Source organism: Podarcis vaucheri (genome assembly GCF_965113315.1).
Source record: "Podarcis vaucheri genome assembly, chromosome: 2".
In the NCBI taxonomy this organism is placed as follows: domain Eukaryota; kingdom Metazoa; phylum Chordata; class Lepidosauria; order Squamata; family Lacertidae; genus Podarcis; species Podarcis vaucheri.
Window position 1 is genome coordinate 10,541,857 of NC_138760.1, and position 23,029 is coordinate 10,564,885.

Below are 23,029 nucleotides of genomic sequence, written 5' to 3' on the forward strand. Positions count from 1 at the left end.
CAAGTGATCCCCTGAAATGTTTTTCGGTGGAAACAGATGGGTTTTTATCATCGGAAACAGAATTAGCCCTTTACGTCTGAACAACTTTTTTTGAAAAAATCCCTAAGCCACGCGGTCACGATTTCTTCTCAAAATCTGACGTTCTGCAATTCACTGAAAAATGTTGGCAAAGTGTTGCAAGTGATCTCCTGAAATGTTTTTCGGTGGAAACAGATGGGTTTTTATCATCGGAAACAGAATTAGCCCTCGACGTTTGAATTTTTTTAAAAAAAAATCCCTAAGCCGCGCGGTCACAATTTCTTCTCAAAATCTGACGTTCTGTAATTCACTCAAAAATGTTGGCAAACTGTTGCAAGTGATCCCCTGAAATGTTTTTCGGTGGAAACAGATGGGTTTTTATCATCGGAAACAGAATTAGCCCTCGACGTTTGAACAATTTTTTTTGAAAAAATCCTTAAGCCGCGCGGTCCCAATTTCTTCTCAAAATCTGACGTTCTGTAATTCACTCAAAAATGTTGGCAAACTGTTGCAAGTGATCCCCTGAAATGTTTTTCGGTGGAAACAGATGGGTTTTTATCATCGGAAACAGAATTAACCCTTTACGTCTGAACAACTTTTTTTGAAAAAATCCCTAAGCCACGCGGTCACGATTTCTTCTCAAAATCTGACGTTCTGCAATTCACTGAAAAATGTTGGCAAAGTGTTGCAAGTGATCTCCTGAAATGTTTTTCGGTGGAAACAGATGGGTTTTTATCATCGGAAACAGAATTAGCCCTCGACGTTTGAATTTTTTTTTGAAAAAATCCCTAAGCCGCGCGGTCACAATTTATGCTCAAAATCTGACGTTCTGTAATTCACTGAAAAATGTTGGCAAACTGTTGCAAGTGATCCCCTGAAATGTTTTTCGTAGGAAACAGATGGGTTTTTATCATCGGAAACAGACTTAGCCCTCGACGTCTGAACAACTTTTTTTGAAAAAATCCCTAAGCCGCGCGGTCACAATTTCTGCTAAAAATCTGACGTTCTCAATTCACTCAAAAATGTTGACAAACTGTTGCAAGTGATCCCCTGAAATGTTTTTCGGTGGAAACAGATGGGTTTTTATCATCGGAAACAGAATTAGCCCTCGACGTCTGAACAACTTTTTTTGAAAAAATCCTTAAGGCGCGCGGTCACGATTTCTTCTCAAAATCTGACGTTCTGTAATTCACTCAAAAATGTTGGCAAACTGTTGCAAGTGATCCCCTGAAATGTTTTTCGGTGGAAACAGATGGGTTTTTATCATCGGAAACAGAATTAGCCCTCGACGTCTGAACAACTTTTTTTGAAAAAATCCCTAAGCCGCGCGGTCACGATTTCTTCTCAAAATCTGACGTTCTGCAATTCACTGAAAAATGTTGGCAAAGTGTTGCAAGTGATCTCCTGAAATGTTTTTCGGTGGAAACAGATGGGTTTTTATCATCGGAAACAGAATTAGCCCTCGACGTTTGAATTTTTTTTTGAAAAAATCCCTAAGCCGCGCGGTCACAATTTCTTCTCAAAATCTGACGTTCTGTAATTCACTGAAAAATGTTGGCAAACTGTTGCAAGTGATCTCCTGAAATGTTTTTCGGTGGAAACAGGTGGGTTTTTATCATGGGAAACAGAATTAGCCCTCGATGTCGTAAAAACTTTTTTTGAAAAAATCCCTAAGCCGCGCGGTCACAATTTCTTCTCAAAATCTGACGTTCTGCAATTCACTCAAAAATGTTGGCAAAGTGTTGCAAGTGATCCCCTGAAATGTTTTTCGGTGGAAACAGATGGGTTTTTATCATCGGAAACAGAATTAGCCCTCGACGTCTGAACAACTTTTTTTGAAAAAATCCCTAAGCCGCGCGGTCACAATTTCTTCTCAAAATCTGACGTTCTGCAATTCACTGAAAAATGTGGGCAAAGTGTTGCAAGTGATCCCCTGAAATGTTTTTCGGTGGAAACAGATGGGTTTTTATCATCGGAAACAGAATTAGCCCTCGACGTCTGAACAACTTTTTTTGAAAAAATCCCTAAGCCGCGCGGTCACAATTTCTTCTCAAAATCTGACGTTCTGCAATTCACTCAAAAATGTTGGCAAAGTGTTGCAAGTGATCCCCTGAAATGTTTTTCGGTGGAAACAGATGGGTTTTTATCATCGGAAACAGAATTAGCCCTCGACGTCTGAACAATTTTTTTGAAAAAATCCCTAAGCCGGGCGGTCACAATTTCTGCTAAAAATCTGACGTTCTGCAATTCACAGAAAAATGTTGGCAAACTGTTGCAAGTGATCTCCTGAAATGTTTTTCGGTGGAAACAGATGGGTTTTTATCATCGGAAACAGAATTAGCCCTCGATGTCGTAAAAACTTTTTTTGAAAAAATCCCTAAGCCGCGCGGTCACAATTTCTTCTCAAAATCTGACGTTCTGCAATTCACTCAAAAATGTTGGCAAAGTGTTGCAAGTGATCCCCTGAAATGTTTTTCGGTGGAAACAGATGGGTTTTTATCATCAGAAACAGAATTAGCCCTCGACGTCTGAACAACTTTTTTAAAAAAAATCCCTAAGCCGCGCGGTCACAATTTCTTCTCAAAATCGGACGTTCTGCAATTAACTCAAAAATGTTGGCAAACTGTTGCAAGTGATCCCCTGAAATGTTTTTCGGTGGAAACAGATGGGTTTTTATCATCGGAAATAGAATTAGCCCTTAACGTCTGAACTACTGTTTTTGAAAAAATCCCTAAGCCGCTCAGTCACAATTTCTGCTCAAAATCTGACGTTCTGCAATTCACAGAAAAGTGTTGGCAAACTGTTTCAAGTGATCCCCTGAAATATTTCTAGGTGGAAACAGATGGGTTTTTATCATCGGAAACAGAAATAGCCCTCGACGTCTGAACAACTTTTTTGGAAAAAATCCCTAAGCCGCGCGGTCACAATTTCTTCTCAAAATCTGACGTTCTGCAATTCACTGAAAAATGTTGGCAAAGTGTTGCAAGTGATCTCCTGAAATGTTTTTCGGTGGAAACAGATGGGTTTTTATCATCGGGAACAGAATTAGCCCTCGACGTCTTAAAACCTTTTTTTGAAAAAATCCCTAAGCCGCGCGGTCACAATTTCTGCTCAAAATCTGACGTTCTGCAATTCACTCAAAAATGTTGGCAAACTGTTTCAAGTGATCCCCTGAAATATTTTTAGGTGGAAACAGATGGGTTTTTATCATCGGAAACAGTAATAGCCCTCGACGTCTGAACAACTTTTTTTGAAAAAATCCCTAAGCCGCGCGGTCACAATTTCTTCTCAAAATCGGACGTTCTGCAATTCACTCAAAAATGTTGGCAAACTGTTGCAAGTGATCCCCTGAAATGTTTTTCGGTGGAAACAGATGGGTTTTTATCATCGGAAACAGACTTAGCCCTCGACGTCTGAACAACTTTTTTTGAAAAAATCCCTCAGCCGCGCGGTCACAATTTCTGCTAAAAATCTGACGTTCTGCAATTCACTCAAAAATGTTGGCAAACTGTTGCAAGTGATCCCCTGAAATGTTTTTCGGTGGAAACAGATGGGTTTTTATCATCGGAAACAGAATTAGCCCTCGACGTCTGAACAACTTTTTTTGAAAAAATCCCTAAGCCGCGCGGTCACAATTTCTTCTCAAAATCTGACGTTCTGCAATTCACTCAAAAATGTTGGCAAAGTGTTGCAAGTGATCCCCTGAAATGTTTTTCGGTGGAAACAGATGGGTTTTTATCATCGGAAACAGAATTAGCCCTCGACGTCTGAACAATTTTTTTGAAAAAATCCCTAAGCCGCGCGGTCACAATTTCTGCTAAAAATCTGACGTTCTGCAATTCACAGAAAAATGTTGGCAAAGTGTTGCAAGTGATCGCCTGAAATGTTTTTCGGTGGAAACAGATGGGTTTTTATCATCGGAAACAGAATGAGCCCTCGACGTCTGAACAACTTTTTTTGAAAAAATCCCTAAGCCGCGCGGTCACAATTTCTTCTCAAAATCTGACGTTCTGCAATTCACTCAAAAATGTTGGCAAAGTGTTGCAAGTGATCCCCTGAAATGTTTTTCGGTGGAAACAGATGGGTTTTTATCATCGGAAACAGAATTAGCCCTCGACGTCTGAACAACTTTTTTTGAAAAAATCCCTAAGCCACGCGGTCACAATTTCTGCCCAAAATCTGACATTCTGCAATTCACTGAAAAATGTTGGCAAACTGTTGCAAGTGATCCCCTGAAATGTTTTTCGGTGGAAACAGATGGGTTTTTATCACCGGAAACAGACTTAGCCCTTGACTTCTGGACAACTTTTTTTGAAAAAATACCTAAGCCGCGCGGTCACAATTTCTTTTCAAAATCTGACGTTCTGCAATTCACTCAAAAATGTTGACAAACTGTTGCAAGTGATCCCCTGAAATATTTTTCGGTGGAAACAGATGGGTTTTTATCATCGGAAACAGAATTAGCCCTCGACGTCTGAAGAACTTTTTTTGAAAAAATCCCTAAGCCGCGCGGTCACAATTTCTTCTCAAAATCTGACGTTCTGCAATTCACTCAAAAATGTTGGAAAACTGTTTCAAGAGATCCCCTGAAATATTTTTAGGTGGAAACAGATGGGTTTTTATCATCGGAAACAGAATTAGCCCTCGACGTCTGAACAACTTTTTTTGAAAAAATCCCTAAGCCGCGCGGTCACAATTTCTTCTCAAAATCTGACGTTCTGCAATTCACAGAAAAATGTTGGCAAAGTGTTGCAAGTGATCCCCTGAAATGTTTTTCGGTGGAAACAGATGGGTTTTTATCATCGGAAACAGAATTAGCCCTCGACGTCTGAACAATTTTTTTGAAAAAATCCCTAAGCCGCGCGGTCACAATTTCTTCTCAAAATCTGACGTTCTGCAATTCACTCAAAAATGTTGGCAAAGTGTTGGAAGTGATCCCCTGAAATGTTTTTCGGTGGAAAAAGATGGGTTTTTATCATCGGAAACAGAATTAGCCCTCGACGTCTGAACAATTTTTTTGAAAAAATCCCTAAGCCGCGCGGTCACAATTTCTGCTAAAAATCTGACGTTCTGCAATTCACAGAAAAATGTTGGCAAAGTGTTGCAAGTGATCCCCTGAAATGTTTTTCGGTGGAAACAGATGGGTTTTTATCATCGGAAACAGAATGAGCCCTTTACGTCTGAACAACTTTTTTTGAAAAAATCCCTAAGCCGCGCGGTCACGATTTCTTCTCAAAATCTGACGTTCTGCAATTCACTGAAAAATGTTGGCAAAGTGTTGCAAGTGATCTCCTGAAATGTTTTTCGGTGGAAACAGATGGGTTTTTATCATCGGAAACAGAATTAGCCCTCGACGTTTGAAATTTTTTTTGAAAAAATCCCTAAGCCGCGCGGTCACAATTTCTTCTCAAAATCTGACGTTCTGTAATTCACTGAAAAATGTTGGCAAACTGTTGCAAGTGATCCCCTGAAATGTTTTTCGGTGGAAACAGATGGGTTTTTATCATCGGAAACAGACTTAGCCCTCGACGTCTGAACAACTTTTTTTGAAAAAATCCCTAAGCCGCGCGGTCACAATTTCTGCTAAAAATCTGACGTTCTGCAATTCACTCAAAAATGTTGACAAACTGTTGCAAGTGATCCCCTGAAATGTTTTTCGGTGGAAACAGATGGGTTTTTATCATCGGAAACAGAATTAGCCCTCGACGTCTGAACAACTTTTTTTGAAAAAATCCCTAAGCTGCGCGGTCACGATTTCTTCTCAAAATCTGACGTTCTGCAATGCACTGAAAAATGTTGGCAAAGTGTTGCAAGTGATCTCCTGAAATGTTTTTCGGTGGAAACAGATGGGTTTTTATCATCGGAAACAGAATAAGCCCTCAACGTTTGAACAACTTTTTTTGAAAAAATCCCTAAGCCGCGCGATCACAATTTCTTCTCAAAATCTGACGTTCTGCAATTCACTCCAAAATGTTGGCAAACTGTTGCAAGTGATCTCCTGAAATGTTTTTCGGTGGAAACAGATGGGTTTTTATCATCGGAAACAGAATTAGCCCTCGACGTTTGAACAATTTTTTTTGAAAAAATCCTTAAGCCGCGCGGTCCCAATTTCTTCTCAAAATCTGACGTTCTGTAATTCACTCAAAAATGTTGGCAAACTGTTGCAAGTGATCCCCTGAAATGTTTTTCGGTGGAAACAGATGGGTTTTTATCATCGGAAACAGAATAAGCCCTCAACGTTTGAACAACTTTTTTTGAAAAAATCCCTAAGCCGCGCGGTCACAATTTCTTCTCAAAATCTGACGTTCTGCAATTCACTCCAAAATGTTGGCAAACTGTTGCAAGTGATGTCCTGAAATGTTTTTCGGTGGAAACAGATGGGTTTTTATCATCGGAAACAGAATTAGCCCTCGACGTTTGAACAATTTTTTTTGAAAAAATCCTTAAGCCGCGCGGTCCCAATTTCTTCTCAAAATCTGACGTTCTGTAATTCACTCAAAAATGTTGGCAAACTGTTGCAAGTGATCCCCTGAAATGTTTTTCGGTGGAAACAGATGGGTTTTTATCATCGGAAACAGAATTAGCCCTCGACGTTTGAACAACTTTTTTTGAAAAAATCCCTAAGCCGCGCGGTCACAATTTCTTCTCACAATCTGACGTTCTGCAATTCACTCCAAAATGTTGGCAAACTGTTGCAAGTGATCCCCTGAAATGTTTTTCGGTGGAAACAGATGGGTTTTTATCATCGGAAACAGAATTAGCCCTAGAGGTCTGAACAACTTTTTTTGAAAAAATCCCTAAGCCGCGCGGTCACAATTTATGCTCAAAATCTGACTTTCTGCAATTCACTGAAAAATGTTGGCAAACTGTTGCAAGTGATCCCCTGAAATGTTTTTCGGTGGAAACAGATGGGTTTTCATCATCGGAAACAGACTTAGCCCTCGAAGTCTGAACAACTTTTTTTGAAAAAATCCCTAAGCCGCGCGGTCACAATTTCTGCTAAAAATCTGACGTTCTGCAATTCACTCAAAAATGTTGACAAACTGTTGCAAGTGATCCCCTGAATTGTTTTTCGGTGGAAACAGATGGGTTTTTATCATCGGAAACAGAATTAGCCCTCGACGTCTGAACAACTTTTTTTGAAAAAATCCCTAAGCCGCGCGGTCACAATTTCTGCTAAAAATCTGACGTTCTGCAATGCACTGAAAAATGTTGGCAAAGTGTTGCAAGTGATCTCCTGAAATGTTTTTCGGTGGAAACAGATGGGTTTTTATCATCGGAAACAGAATTAGCCCTCGAAGTTTGAATTTTTTTTTGAAAAAATCCCTAAGCCGCGCGGTCACAATTTCTTCTCAAAATCTGACGTTCTGTAATTCACTCAAAAATGTTGGCAAACTGTTGCAAGTGATCCCCTGAAATGTTTTTCGGTGGAAACAGATGGGTTTTTATCATCGGAAACAGAATTAGCCCTCGACGTTTGAATTTTTTTTAAAAAAAATCCCTAAGCCGCGCGGTCACAATTTCTTCTCAAAATCTGACGTTCTGTAATTCACTCAAAAATGTTGGCAAACTGTTGCAAGTGATCCCCTGAAATGTTTTTCGGTGGAAACAGATGGGTTTTTATCATCGGAAACAGAATTAGCCCTCGACGTTTGAACAATTTTTTTTGAAAAAATCCTTAAGCCGCGCGGTCCCAATTTCTTCTCAAAATCTGACGTTCTGTAATTCACTCAAAAATGTTGGCAAACTGTTGCAAGTGATCCCCTGAAATGTTTTTCGGTGGAAACAGATGGGTTTTTATCATCGGAAACAGAATTAGCCCTTTACGTCTGAACAACTTTTTTTGAAAAAATCCCTAAGCCACGCGGTCACGATTTCTTCTCAAAATCTGACGTTCTGCAATTCACTGAAAAATGTTGGCAAAGTGTTGCAAGTGATCTCCTGAAATGTTTTTCGGTGGAAACAGATGGGTTTTTATCATCGGAAACAGAATTAGCCCTCGACGTTTGAATTTTTTTTTGAAAAAATCCCTAAGCCGCGCGGTCACAATTTCTTCTCAAAATCTGACGTTCTGTAATTCACTGAAAAATGTTGGCAAACTGTTGCAAGTGATCCCCTGAAATGTTTTTCGTAGGAAACAGATGGGTTTTTATCATCGGAAACAGACTTAGCCCTCGACGTCTGAACAACTTTTTTTGAAAAAATCCCTAAGCCGCGCGGTCACAATTTCTGCTAAAAATCTGACGTTCTGCAATTCACTCAAAAATGTTGACAAATTGTTGCAAGTGATCCCCTGAAATGTTTTTCGGTGGAAACAGATGGGTTTTTATCATCGGAAACAGAATTAGCCCTCGACGTCTGAACAACTTTTTTTGAAAAAATCCCTAAGCCGCGCGGTCACGATTTCTTCTCAAAATCTGACGTTCTGTAATTCACTCAAAAATGTTGGCAAACTGTTGCAAGTGATCCCCTGAAATGTTTTTCGGTGGAAACAGATGGGTTTTTATCATCGGAAACAGAATTAGCCCTCGACGTCTGAACAACTTTTTTTGAAAAAATGCCTAAGCCGCGCGGTCACGATTTCTTCTCAAAATCTGACGTTCTGCAATTCACTGAAAAATGTTGGCAAAGTGTTGCAAGTGATCTCCTGAAATGTTTTTCGGTGGAAACAGATGGGTTTTTATCATCGGAAACAGAATTAGCCCTCGACGTTTGAATTTTTTTTTGAAAAAATCCCTAAGCCGCGCGGTCACAATTTCTTCTCAAAATCTGACGTTCTGTAATTCACTCAAAAATGTTGGCAAACTGTTGCAAGTGATCCCCTGAAATGTTTTTCGGTGGAAACAGATGGGTTTTTATCATCGGAAACAGAATTAGCCCTCGACGTTTGAACAACTTTTTTTGAAAAAATCCCTAAGCCACGCGATCACAATTTCTTCTCAAAATCTGACGTTCTGCAATTCACTCCAAAATGTTGGCAAACTGTTGCAAGTGATCCCCTGAAATGTTTTTCAGTGGAAACAGATGGGTTTTTATCATCGGAAACAGAATTAGCCCTCGATGTCTGAACAACTTTTTTTGAAAAAATCCCTAAGCCGCGCGGTCACAATTTATGCTCAAAATCTGACTTTCTGCAATTCACTGAAAAATGTTGGCAAACTGTTGCAAGTGATCCCCTGAAATGTTTTTCCGTGGAAACAGATGGGTTTTTATCATCGGAAACAGACTTAGCCCCCGACGTCTGAACAATTTTTTTGAAAAAATCCCTAAGCCGCGCGGTCACAATTTCTGCTCAAAATCTGACGTTCTGCAATTCACTGAAAAATGTTGGCAAACTGTTGCAAGTGATCCCCTGAAATGTTTTTCGGTGGAAACAGATGGCTTTTTATCATCAGAAACAGAATTAGCCCTCGAGGTCTGAACAACTTTTTTTGAAAAAATCCCTAAGCCGCGCGGTCACGATTTCTTCTCAAAATCTGACGTTCTGCAATTCACTGAAAAAATGTGGGCAAAGTGTTGCAAGTGATCTCCTGAAATGTTTTTCGGTGGAAACAGATGGGTTTTTATCATCGGAAACAGAATTAGCCCTTGACGTTTGAACAACTTTTTTTGAAAAAATCCCTAAGCCGCGCGGTCCCAATTTCTTCTCAAAATCTGACGTTCTGTAATTCACTCAAAAATGTTGGCAAACTGTTGCAAGTGATCCCCTGAAATGTTTTTCGGTGGAAACAGATGGGTTTTTATCATCGGAAACAGAATTAGCCCTCGACGTTTGAACAACTTTTTTTGAAAAAATCCCTCAGCCGCGCGGTCACAATTTCTTCTCAAAATCTGACGTTCTGCAATTCACTCCAAAATGTTGGCAAACTGTTGCAAGTGATCCCCTGAAATGTTTTTCGGTGGAAACAGATGGGTTTTTATCATCGGAAACAGAATTAGCCCTAGAGGTCTGAACAACTTTTTTTGAAAAAATCCCTAAGCCGCGCGGTCACAATTTATGCTCAAAATCTGACTTTCTGCAATTCACTGAAAAATGTTGGCAAACTGTTGCAAGTGATCCCCTGAAATGTTTTTCGGTGGAAACAGATGGGTTTTTATCATCGGAAACAGACTTAGCCCTCGACGTCTGAACAACCTTTTTTGAAAAAATCCCTAAGCCGCGCGGTCACAATTCCTGCTAAAAATCTGACGTTCTGCAATTCACTCAAAAATGTTGACAAACTGTTGCAAGTGATCCCCTGAAATGTTTTTCGGTGGAAACAGATGGGTTTTTATCATCGGAAACAGAATTAGCCCTCGACGTCTGAACAACTTTTTTTGAAAAAATCCCTAAGCCGCGCGGTCACGATTTCTTCTCAAAATCTGACGTTCTGCAATGCACTGAAAAATGTTGGCAAAGTGTTGCAAGTGATCTCCTGAAATGTTTTTCGGTGGAAACAGATGGGTTTTTATCATCGGAAACAGAATAAGCCCTCAACGTTTGAACAACTTTTTTTGAAAAAATCCCTAAGCCGCGCGGTCACAATTTCTTCTCAAAATCTGACGTTCTGCAATTCACTCCAAAATGTTGGCAAACTGTTGCAAGTGATCTCCTGAAATGTTTTTCGGTGGAAACAGATGGGTTTTTATCATCGGAAACAGAATTAGCCCTCGACGTTTGAACAATTTTTTTTGAAAAAATCCTTAAGCCGCGCGGTCCCAATTTCTTCTCAAAATCTGACGTTCTGTAATTCACTCAAAAATGTTGGCAAACTGTTGCAAGTGATCCCCTGAAATGTTTTTCGGTGGAAACAGATGGGTTTTTAACATCGGAAACAGAATTAGCCCTCGAGGTCTGAACAACTTTTTTTGAAAAAATCCCTAAGCCGCGCGGTCACGATTTCTTCTCAAAATCTGACGTTCTGCAATTCACTGAAAAATGTGGGCAAAGTGTTGCAAGTGATCTCCTGAAATGTTTTTCGGTGGAAACAGATGGGTTTTTATCATCGGAAACAGAATTAGCCCTCGGCGTTTGAACAACTTTTTTTGAAAAAATCCCTAAGCCGCGCGGTCCCAATTTCTTCTCAAAATCTGACGTTCTGTAATTCACTCAAAAATGTTGGCAAACTGTTGCAAGTGATCCCCTGAAATGTTTTTCGGTGGAAACAGATGGGTTTTTATCATCGGAAACAGAATTAGCCCTCGACGTTTGAACAACTTTTTTTGAAAAAATCCCTAAGCCGCGCGGTCACAATTTCTTCTCAAAATCTGACGTTCTGCAATTCACTCCAAAATGTTGGCAAACTGTTGCAAGTGATCCCCTGAAATGTTTTTCGGTGGAAACAGATGGGTTTTTATCATCGGAAACAGAATTAGCCCTAGAGGTCTGAACAACTTTTTTTGAAAAAATCCCTAAGCCGCGCGGTCACAATTTATGCTCAAAATCTGACTTTCTGCAATTCACTGAAAAATGTTGGCAAACTGTTGCAAGTGATCCCCTGAAATGTTTTTCGGTGGAAACAGATGGGTTTTTATCATCGGAAACAGACTTAGCCCTCGACGTCTGAACAACTTTTTTTGAAAAAATCCCTAAGCCGCGCGGTCACAATTCCTGCTAAAAATCTGATGTTCTGCAATTCACTCAAAAATGTTGACAAACTGTTGCAAGTGATCCCCTGAAATGTTTTTCGGTGGAAACAGATGGGTTTTTATCATCGGAAACAGAATTAGCCCTCGACGTCTGAACAACTTTTTTTGAAAAAATCCCTAAGCCGCGCGGTCACGATTTCTTCTCAAAATCTGACGTTCTGCAATGCACTGAAAAATGTTGGCAAAGTGTTGCAAGTGATCTCCTGAAATGTTTTTCGGTGGAAACAGATGGGTTTTTATCATCGGAAACAGAATAAGCCCTCAACGTTTGAACAACTTTTTTTGAAAAAATCCCTAAGCCGCGCGGTCACAATTTCTTCTCAAAATCTGACGTTCTGCAATTCACTCCAAAATGTTGGCAAACTGTTGCAAGTGATCTCCTGAAATGTTTTTCGGTGGAAACAGATGGGTTTTTATCATCGGAAACAGAATTAGCCCTCGACGTTTGAACAATTTTTTTTGAAAAAATCCCTAAGCCGCGCGGTCACAATTCCTGCTAAAAATCTGACGATCTGCAATTCACTCCAAAATGTTGACAAACTGTTGCAAGTGATCCCCTGAAATGTTTTTCGGTGGAAACAGATGGGTTTTTATCATCGGAAACAGAATTAGCCCTCGACGTCTGAACAACTTTTTTTGAAAAAATCCCTAAGCCGCGCGGTCACAATTTATGCTCAAAATCTGACGTTCTGCAATGCACTGAAAAATGTTGGCAAAGTGTTGCAAGTGATCTCCTGAAATGTTTTTCGGTGGAAACAGATGGGTTTTTATCATCGGAAACAGAATAAGCCCTCAACGTTTGAACAACTTTTTTTGAAAAAATCCCTAAGCCGCGCGGTCCCAATTTCTTCTCAAAATCTGACGTTCTGTAATTCACTGAAAAATGTTGGCAAACTGTTGCAAGTGATCCCCTGAAATGTTTTTCGGTGGAAACAGATGGGTTTTTATCATCGGAAACAGAATTAGCCCTCGACGTCTGAACAACTTTTTTTGAAAAAATCCCTAAGCCGCGCGGTCACGATTTCTTCTCAAAATCTGACGTTCTGCAATGCACTGAAAAATGTTGGCAAAGTGTTGCAAGTGATCCCCTGAAATGTTTTTCGGTGGAAACAGATGGGTTTTTATCATCGGAAACAGAATTAGCCCTCGACGTCTGAACAACTTTTTTTGAAAAAATCCCTAAGCCGCGCGGTCACGATTTCTTCTCAAAATCTGACGTTCTGCAATGCACTGAAAAATGTTGGCAAAGTGTTGCAAGTGATCTCCTGAAATGTTTTTCGGTGGAAACAGATGGGTTTTTATCATCGGAAACAGAATAAGCCCTCAATGTTTGAACAACTTTTTTTGAAAAAATCCCTAAGCCGCGCGGTCACAATTTCTTCTCAAAATCTGACGTTCTGCAATTCACTCCAAAATGTTGGCAAACTGTTGCAAGTGATCTCCTGAAATGTTTTTCGGTGGAAACAGATGGGTTTTTATCATCGGAAACAGAATTAGCCCTCGACGTTTGAACAATTTTTTTTGAAAAAATCCTTAAGCCGCGCGGTCCCAATTTCTTCTCAAAATCTGACGTTCTGTAATTCACTGAAAAATGTTGGCAAACTGTTGCAAGTGATCCCCTGAAATGTTTTTCGGTGGAAACAGATGGGTTTTTATAATCGGAAACAGAATTAGCCCTCGACGTCTGAACAACTTTTTTTGAAAAAATCCGTAAGCCGCGCGGTCACGATTTCTTCTCAAAATCTGACGTTCTGCAATGCACTGAAAAATGTTGGCAAAGTGTTGCAAGTGATCTCCTGAAATGTTTTTCGGTGGAAACAGATGGGTTTTTATCATCGGAAACAGAATAAGCCCTCAACGTTTGAACAACTTTTTTTGAAAAAATCCCTAAGCCGCGCGGTCACAATTTCTTCTCAAAATCTGACGTTCTGCAATTCACTCCAAAATGTTGGCAAACTGTTGCAAGTGATCTCCTGAAATGTTTTTCGGTGGAAACAGATGGGTTTTTATCATCGGAAACAGAATTAGCCCTCGACGTTTGAACAATTTTTTTTGAAAAAATCCTTAAGCCGCGCGGTCCCAATTTCTTCTCAAAATCTGACGTTCTGTAATTCACTGAAAAATGTTGGCAAACTGTTGCAAGTGATCCCCTGAAATGTTTTTCGGTGGAAACAGATGGGTTTTTATCATCGGAAACAGAATTAGCCCTCGACGTTTGAAAAACTTTTTTTGAAAAAATCCCTAAGCCGCGCGGTCACAATTTCTTCTCAAAATCTGACATTCTGCAATTCACTCAAAAATGTTGGCAAACTGTTGCAAGTGATCCCCTGAAATGTTTTTCGGTGGAAACAGATGGGTTTTTATCATCGGAAACAGAATTAGCCTTAGAGGTCTGAACAACTTTTTTTGAAAAAATCCCTAAGCCGCGCGGTCACAATTTATGCTCAAAATCTGACTTTCTGCAATTCACTGAAAAATGTTGGCAAACTGTTGCAAGTGATCCCCTGAAATGTTTTTCGGTGGAAACAGATGGGTTTTTATCATCGGAAACAGAATTAGCCCTAGAGGTCTGAACAACTTTTTTTGAAAAAATCCCTAAGCCGCGCGGTCACAATTTCTTCTCAAAATCTGACGTTCTGCAATTCACTGAAAAATGTTGGCAAACTGTTGCAAGTGATCCTCTGAAATGTTTTTCGGTGGAAACAGATGGGTTTTTATCATCGGAAACAGACTTAGCCCTCGAAGTCTGAACAACTTTTTTTGAAAAAATCCCTAAGCCGCGCGGTCACAATTTCTGCTAAAAATCTGACGTTCTGCAATTCACTCAAAAATGTTGACAAACTGTTGCAAGTGATCCCCTGAAATGTTTTTCGGTGGAAACAGATGGGTTTTTGTCATCGGAAACAGAATTAGCCCTCGACGTCTGAACAACTTTTTTTGAAAAAATCCCTAAGCCGCGCGGTCACAATTTATGCTCAAAATCTGACTTTCTGCAATTCACTGAAAAATGTTGGCAAACTGTTGCAAGTGATCCCCTGAAATGTTTTTCGGTGGAAACAGATGGGTTTTTATCATCGGAAACAGAATTAGCCCTAGAGGTCTGAACAACTTTTTTTGAAAAAATCCCTAAGCCGCGCGGTCACGATTTCTTCTCAAAATCTGACGTTCTGCAATGCACTGAAAAATGTTGGCAAAGTGTTGCAAGTGATCTCCTGAAATGTTTTTCGGTGGAAACAGATGGGTTTTTATCATCGGAAACAGAATTAGCCCTCGACGTTTGAATTTTTTTTTGAAAAAATCCCTAAGCCGCGCGGTCACAATTTCTTCTCAAAATCTGACGTTCTGTAATTCACTCAAAAATGTTGGCAAACTGTTGCAAGTGATCCCCTGAAATGTTTTTCGGTGGAAACAGATGGGTTTTTATCATCGGAAACAGAATTAGCCCTTGACGTCTGAACAACTTTTTTTTGAAAAAATCCCTAAGCCGCGCGGTCACGATTTCTTCTCAAAATCTGACGTTCTGCAATGCACTGAAAAATGTTGGCAAAGTGTTGCAAGTGATCTCCTGAAATGTTTTTCAGTGGAAACAGATGGGTTTTTATCATCGGAAACAGAATTAGCCCTCGACGTTTGAATTTTTTTTTTAAAAAATCCCTAAGCCGCGCGGTCACAATTTCTTCTCAAAATCTGACGTTCTGTAATTCACTCAAAAATGTTGGAAAACTGTTGCAAGTGATCCCCTGAAATGTTTTTCGGTGGAAACAGATGGGTTTTTATCATCGGAAACAGACTTAGCCCTCGACGTCTGAACAACTTTTTTTGAAAAAATCCCTAAGCCGCGCGGTCACAATTTCTGCTAAAAATCTGACGTTCTGCAATTCACTCAAAAATGTTGACAAACTGTTGCAAGTGATCCCCTGAAATGTTTTTCGGTGGAAACAGATGGGTTTTTATCATCGGAAACAGAATTAGCCCTCGACGTCTGAACAACTTTTTTTGAAAAAATCCCTAAGCCGCGCGGTCACGATTTCTTCTCAAAATCTGACGTTCTGTAATTCACTCAAAAATGTTGGCAAACTGTTGCAAGTGATCCCCTGAAATGTTTTTCGGTGGAAACAGATGGGTTTTTATCATCGGAAACAGACTTAGCCCTCGACGTCTGAACAACTTTTTTTGAAAAAATCCCTAAGCCGCGCGGTCACAATTTCTGCTAAAAATCTGACGTTCTGCAATTCACTCAAAAATGTTGACAAACTGTTGCAAGTGATCCCCTGAAATGTTTTTCGGTTGAAACAGATGGGTTTTTATCATCGGAAACAGAATTAGCCCTCGACGTCTGAACAACTTTTTTTGAAAAAATCCCTAAGCCGCGCGGTCACGATTTCTTCTCAAAATCTGACGTTCTGCAATGCACTGAAAAATGTTGGCAAAGTGTTGCAAGTGATCTCCTGAAATGTTTTTCGGTGGAAACAGATGGGTTTTTATCATCGGAAACAGAATTAGCCCTCGACGTTTGAACAACTTTTTTTGAAAAAATCCCTAAGCCGCGCGGTCACAATTTCTTCTCAAAATCTGACGTTCTGCAATTCACTCCAAAATGTTGGCAAACTGTTGCAAGTGATCCCCTGAAATGTTTTTCGGTGGAAACAGATGGGTTTTTATCATCGGAAACAGAATTAGCCCTAGAGGTCTGAACAACTTTTTTTGAAAAAATCCCTAAGCCGCGCGGTCACAATTTATGCTCAAAATCTGACTTTCTGCAATTCACTGAAAAATGTTGGCAAACTGTTGCAAGTGATCCCCTGAAATGTTTTTCGGTGGAAACAGATGGGTTTTTATCATCGGAAACAGACTTAGCCCTCGACGTCTGAACAACTTTTTTTGAAAAAATCCCTAAGCCGCGCGGTCACAATTTCTGCTAAAAATCTGACGTTCTGCAATTCACTCAAAAATGTTGACAAACTGTTGCAAGTGATCCCCTGAAATGTTTTTCGGTGGAAACAGATGGGTTTTTATCATCGGAAACAGAATTAGCCCTCGACGTCTGAACAACTTTTTTTGAAAAAATCCCTAAGCCGCGCGGTCACGATTTCTTCTCAAAATCTGACGTTCTGCAATGCACTGAAAAATGTTGGCAAAGTGTTGCAAGTGATCTCCTGAAATGTTTTTCGGTGGAAACAGATGGGTTTTTATCATCGGAAACAGAATAAGCCCTCAACGTTTGAACAACTTTTTTTGAAAAAATCCCTAAGCCGCGCGGTCACAATTTCTTCTCAAAATCTGACGTTCTGCAATTCACTCCAAAATGTTGGCAAACTGTTGCAAGTGATCCCCTGAAATGTTTTTCGGTGGAAACAGATGGGTTTTTATCATCAGAAACAGAATTAGCCCTCGACGTTTGAACAACTTTTTTTGAAAAAATCCCTAAGCCGCGCGGTCACAATTTCTTCTCAAAATCTGACGTTCTGCAATTCACTCCAAAATGTTGGCAAACTGTTGCAAGTGATCCCCTGAAATGTTTTTCGGTGGAAACAGATGGGTTTTTATCATCGGAAACAGAATTAGCCCTAGAGGTCTGAACAACTTTTTTTGAAAAAATCCCTAAGCCGCGCGGTCACAATTTATGCTCAAAATCTGACTTTCTGCAATTCACTGAAAAATGTTGGCAAACTGTTGCAAGTGATCCCCTGAAATGTTTTTCGGTGGAAACAGATGGGTTTTTATCATCGGAAACAGACTTAGCCCTCGACGTCTGAACAACTTTTTTTGAAAAAATCCCTAAGCCGCGCGGTCACAATTCCTGCTAAAAATCTGACGTTCTGCAATTCACTCAAAAATGTTGACAAACTGTTGCAAGTGATCCCCTGAAATGTTTTTCGGTGGAAACAGATGGGTTTTTATCATCGGAAACAGAATTAGCCCTCGACGTCTGAACAACTTTTTTTGAAAAAATCCCTAAGCCGCGCGGTCACGATTTCTTCTCAAAATCTGACGTTCTGCAATGCACTGAAAAATGTTGGCAAAGTGTTGCAAGTGATCCCCTGAAATGTTTTTCGGTGGAAACAGATGGGTTTTTATCATCGGAAACAGAATTAGCCCTCGACGTCTGAACAACTTTTTTTGAAAAAATCCCTAAGCCGCGCGGTCACGATTTCTTCTCAAAATCTGACGTTCTGCAATGCACTGAAAAATGTTGGCAAAGTGTTGCAAGTGATCTCCTGAAATGTTTTTCGGTGGAAACAGATGGGTTTTTATCATCGGAAACAGAATAAGCCCTCAACGTTTGAACAACTTTTTTTGAAAAAATCCCTAAGCCGCGCGGTCACAATTTCTTCTCAAAATCTGACGTTCTGCAATTCACTCCAAAATGTTGGCAAACTGTTGCAAGTGATCTCCTGAAATGTTTTTCGGTGGAAACAGATGGGTTTTTATCATCGGAAACAGAATTAGCCCTCGACGTTTGAACAATTTTTTTTGAAAAAATCCTTAAGCCGCGCGGTCCCAATTTCTTCTCAAAATCTGACGTTCTGTAATTCACTGAAAAATGTTGGCAAACTGTTGCAAGTGATCCCCTGAAATGTTTTTCGGTGGAAACAGATGGGTTTTTATAATCGGAAACAGAATTAGCCCTCGACGTCTGAACAACTTTTTTTGAAAAAATCCGTAAGCCGCGCGGTCACGATTTCTTCTCAAAATCTGACGTTCTGCAATGCACTGAAAAATGTTGGCAAAGTGTTGCAAGTGATCTCCTGAAATGTTTTTCGGTGGAAACAGATGGGTTTTTATCATCGGAAACAGAATTAGCCCCCGACGTCTGAACAACTTTTTTTGAAAAAATCCCTAAGCCGCGCGGTCACAATTTCTTCTCAAAATCTGACGTTCTGTAATTCACTCAAAAATGTTGGCAAACTGTTGCAAGTGATCCCCTGAAATGTTTTTCGGTGGAAACAGATGGGTTTTTATCATCGGAAACAAAATTAGCCCTTGACGTCTGAACAACTTTTTTTGAAAAAATCCCTAAGCCGCGCGGTCACGATTTCTTCTCAAAATCTGACGTTCTGCAATGCACTGAAAAATGTTGGCAAAGTGTTGCAAGTGATCTCCTGAAATGTTTTTCGGTGGAAACAGATGGGTTTTTATCATCGGAAACAGAATTAGCCCTAGACGTCTGAACAACTTTTTTTGAAAAAATCCGTAAGCCGCGCGGTCACAATTTCTGCTAAAAATCTGACGTTCTGCAATTCACTCAAAAATGTTGGCAAACTGTTGCAAGTGATCCCCTGAAATGTTTTTCGGTGGAAACAGATGGGTTTTTATCATCGGAAACAGACTTAGCCCTCGACGTCTGAACAACTTTTTTTGAAAAAATCCCTAAGCCGCGCGGTCACAATTTCTGCTAAAAATCTGACGTTCTGCAATTCACTCAAAAATGTTGACAAACTGTTGCAAGTGATCCCCTGAAATGTTTTTTGGTGGAAACAGATGGGTTTTTATCATCGGAAACAGAATTAGCCCTCGATGTCTGAACAACTTTTTTTGAAAAAATCCCTAAGCCGCGCGGTCACGATTTCTTCTCAAAATCTGACGTTCTGTAATTCACTCAAAAATGTTGGCAAACTGTTGCAAGTGATCCCCTGAAATGTTTTTCGGTGGAAACAGATGGGTTTTTATCATCGGAAACAGACTTAGCCCTCGACGTCTGAACAACTTTTTTTGAAAAAATCCCTAAGCCGCGCGGTCACAATTTCTGCTAAAAATCTGACGTTCTGCAATTCACTCAAAAATGTTGACAAACTGTTGCAAGTGATCCCCTGAAATGTTTTTCGGTGGAAACAGATGGGTTTTTATCATCGGAAACAGAATTAGCCCTCGACGTCTGAACAACTTTTTTTGAAAAAATCCCTAAGCCGCGCGGTCACGATTTCTTCTCAAAATCTGACGTTCTGCAATGCACTGAAAAATGTTGGCAAAGTGTTGCAAGTGATCTCCTGAAATGTTTTTCGGTGGAAACAGATGGGTTTTTATCATCGGAAACAGAATAAGCCCTCAACGTTTGAACAACTTTTTTTGAAAAAATCCCTAAGCCGCGCGGTCACAATTTCTTCTCAAAATCTGACGTTCTGCAATTCACTCCAAAATGTTGGCAAACTGTTGCAAGTGATCTCCTGAAATGTTTTTCGGTGGAAACAGATGGGTTTTTATCATCGGAAACAGAATTAGCCCTCGACGTTTGAACAATTTTTTTTGAAAAAATCCTTAAGCCGCGCGGTCCCAATTTCTTCTCAAAATCTGACGTTCTGTAATTCACTCAAAAATGTTGGCAAACTGTTGCAAGTGATCCCCTGAAATGTTTTTCGGTGGAAACAGATGGGTTTTTATCATCGGAAACAGAATTAGCCCTCGACGTTTGAACAACTTTTTTTGAAAAAATCCCTAAGCCGCGCGGTCACAATTTCTTCTCAAAATCTGACGTTCTGCAATTCACTCCAAAATGTTGGCAAACTGTTGCAAGTGATCCCCTGAAATGTTTTTCGGTGGAAACAGATGGGTTTTTATCATCGGAAACAGAATTAGCCCTAGAGGTCTGAACAACTTTTTTTGAAAAAATCCCTAAGCCGCGCGGTCACAATTTATGCTCAAAATCTGACTTTCTGCAATTCACTGAAAAATGTTGGCAAACTGTTGCAAGTGATCCCCTGAAATGTTTTTCGGTGGAAACAGATGGGTTTTTATCATCGGAAACAGACTTAGCCCTCGACGTCTGAACAACTTTTTTTGAAAAAATCCCTAAGCCGCGCGGTCACAATTTCTGCTAAAAATCTGACGTTCTGCAATTCACTCAAAAATGTTGACAAACTGTTGCAAGTGATCCCCTGAAATGTTTTTCGGTGGAAACAGATGGGTTTTTATCATCGGAAACAGAATTAGTCCTCGACGTCTGAACAACTTTTTTTGAAAAAATCCCTAAGCCGCGCGGTCACGATTTCTTCTCAAAATCTGACGTTCTGCAATTCACTGAAAAATGTTGGCAAAGTGTTGCAAGTGATCTCCTGAAATGTTTTTCGGTGGAAACAGATGGGTTTTTATCATCGGAAACAGAATTAGCCCTCGACGTTTGAATTTTTTTTTGAAAAAATCCCTAAGCCGCGCGGTCACAATTTCTTCTCAAAATCTGACGTTCTGTAATTCACTCAAAAATGTTGGCAAACTGTTGCAAGTGATCCCCTGAAATGTTTTTCGGTGGAAACAGATGGGTTTTTATCATCGGAAACAGAATTAGCCCTCGACGTTTGAACAACTTTTTTTGAAAAAATCCCTAAGCCACGCGATCACAATTTCTTCTCAAAATCTGACGTTCTGCAATTCACTCCAAAATGTTGGCAAACTGTTGCAAGTGATCCCCTGAAATGTTTTTCCGTGGAAACAGATGGGTTTTTATCATCGGAAACAGACTTAGCCCCCGACGTCTAAACAACTTTTTTTGAAAAAATCCCTAAGCCGCGCGGTCACAATTTCTGCTAAAAATCTGACGTTCTGCAATTCACTGAAAAATGTTGGCAAACTGTTGCAAGTGATCCCCTGAAATGTTTTTCGGTGGAAACAGATGGCTTTTTATCATCAGAAACAGAATTAGCCCTCGAGGTCTGAACAACTTTTTTTGAAAAAATCCCTAAGCCGCGCGGTCACGATTTCTTCTCAAAATCTGACGTTCTGCAATTCACTGAAAAATGTGGGCAAAGTGTTGCAAGTGATCTCCTGAAATGTTTTTCGGTGGAAACAGATGGGTTTTTATCATCGGAAACAGAATTAGCCCTCGACGTTTGAACAACTTTTTTTGAAAAAATCCCTAAGCCGCGCGGTCCCAATTTCTTCTCAAAATCTGACGTTCTGTAATTCACTCAAAAATGTTGGCAAACTGTTGCAAGTGATCCCCTGAAATGTTTTTCGGTGGAAACAGATGGGTTTTTATCATCGGAAACAGAATTAGCCCTCGACGTTTGAACAACTTTTTTTGAAAAAATCCCTAAGCCGCGCGGTCACAATTTCTTCTCAAAATCTGACGTTCTGCAATTCACTCCAAAATGTTGGCAAACTGTTGCAAGTGATCCCCTGAAATGTTTTTCGGTGGAAACAGATGGGTTTTTATCATCGGAAACAGAATTAGCCCTAGAGGTCTGAACAACTTTTTTTGAAAAAATCCCTAAGCCGCGCGGTCACAATTTATGCTCAAAATCTGACTTTCTGCAATTCACTGAAAAATGTTGGCAAACTGTTGCAAGTGATCCCCTGAAATGTTTTTCGGTGGAAACAGATGGGTTTTTATCATCGGAAACAGACTTAGCCCTCGACGTCTGAACAACTTTTTTTGAAAAAATCCCTAAGCCGCGCGGTCACAATTCCTGCTAAAAATCTGACGTTCTGCAATTCACTCAAAAATGTTGACAAACTGTTGCAAGTGATCCCCTGAAATGTTTTTCGGTGGAAACAGATGGGTTTTTATCATCGGAAACAGAATTAGCCCTCGACGTTTGAACAACTTTTTTTGAAAAAATCCCTAAGCCGCGCGGTCACGATTTCTTCTCAAAATCTGACGTTCTGCAATTCACTGAAAAATGTTGACAAAGTGTTGCAAGTGATCTCCTGAAATGTTTTTCGGTGGAAACAGATGGGTTTTTATCATCGGAAACAGAATAAGCCCTCGACGTTTGAACAACTTTTTTTGAAAAAATCCCTAAGCCGCGCGGTCACAATTTCTGCTCAAAATCTGACGTTCTGCAATTCACTCAAAAATGTTGGCAAACTGTTGCAAGTGATCCCCTGAAATGTTTTTCGGTGGAAACAGATGGGTTTTTATCATCGGAAACAGAATTAGCCCTAGAGGTCTGAACACCTTTTTTTGAAAAAATCCCTAAGCCGCGCGGTCACAATTTCTTCTCAAAATCTGACGTTCTGCAATTCACTGAAAAATGTGGGCAAAGTGTTGCAAGTGATCTCCTGAAATGTTTTTCGGTGGAAACAGATGGGTTTTTATCATCGGAAACAGAATTAGCCCTCGACGTTTGAACAACTTTTTTTGAAAAAATCCCTAAGCCGCGCGGTCCCAATTTCTTCTCAAAATCTGACGTTCTGTAATTCACTCAAAAATGTTGGCAAACTGTTGCAAGTGATCCCCTGAAATGTTTTTCGGTGGAAACAGATGGGTTTTTATCATCGGAAACAGAATTAGCCCTCGACGTTTGAACAACTTTTTTTGAAAAAATCCCTAAGCCGCGCGGTCACGATTTCTTCTCAAAATCTGACGTTCTGCAATTCACTGAAAAATGTTGACAAAGTGTTGCAAGTGATCTCCTGAAATGTTTTTCGGTGGAAACAGATGGGTTTT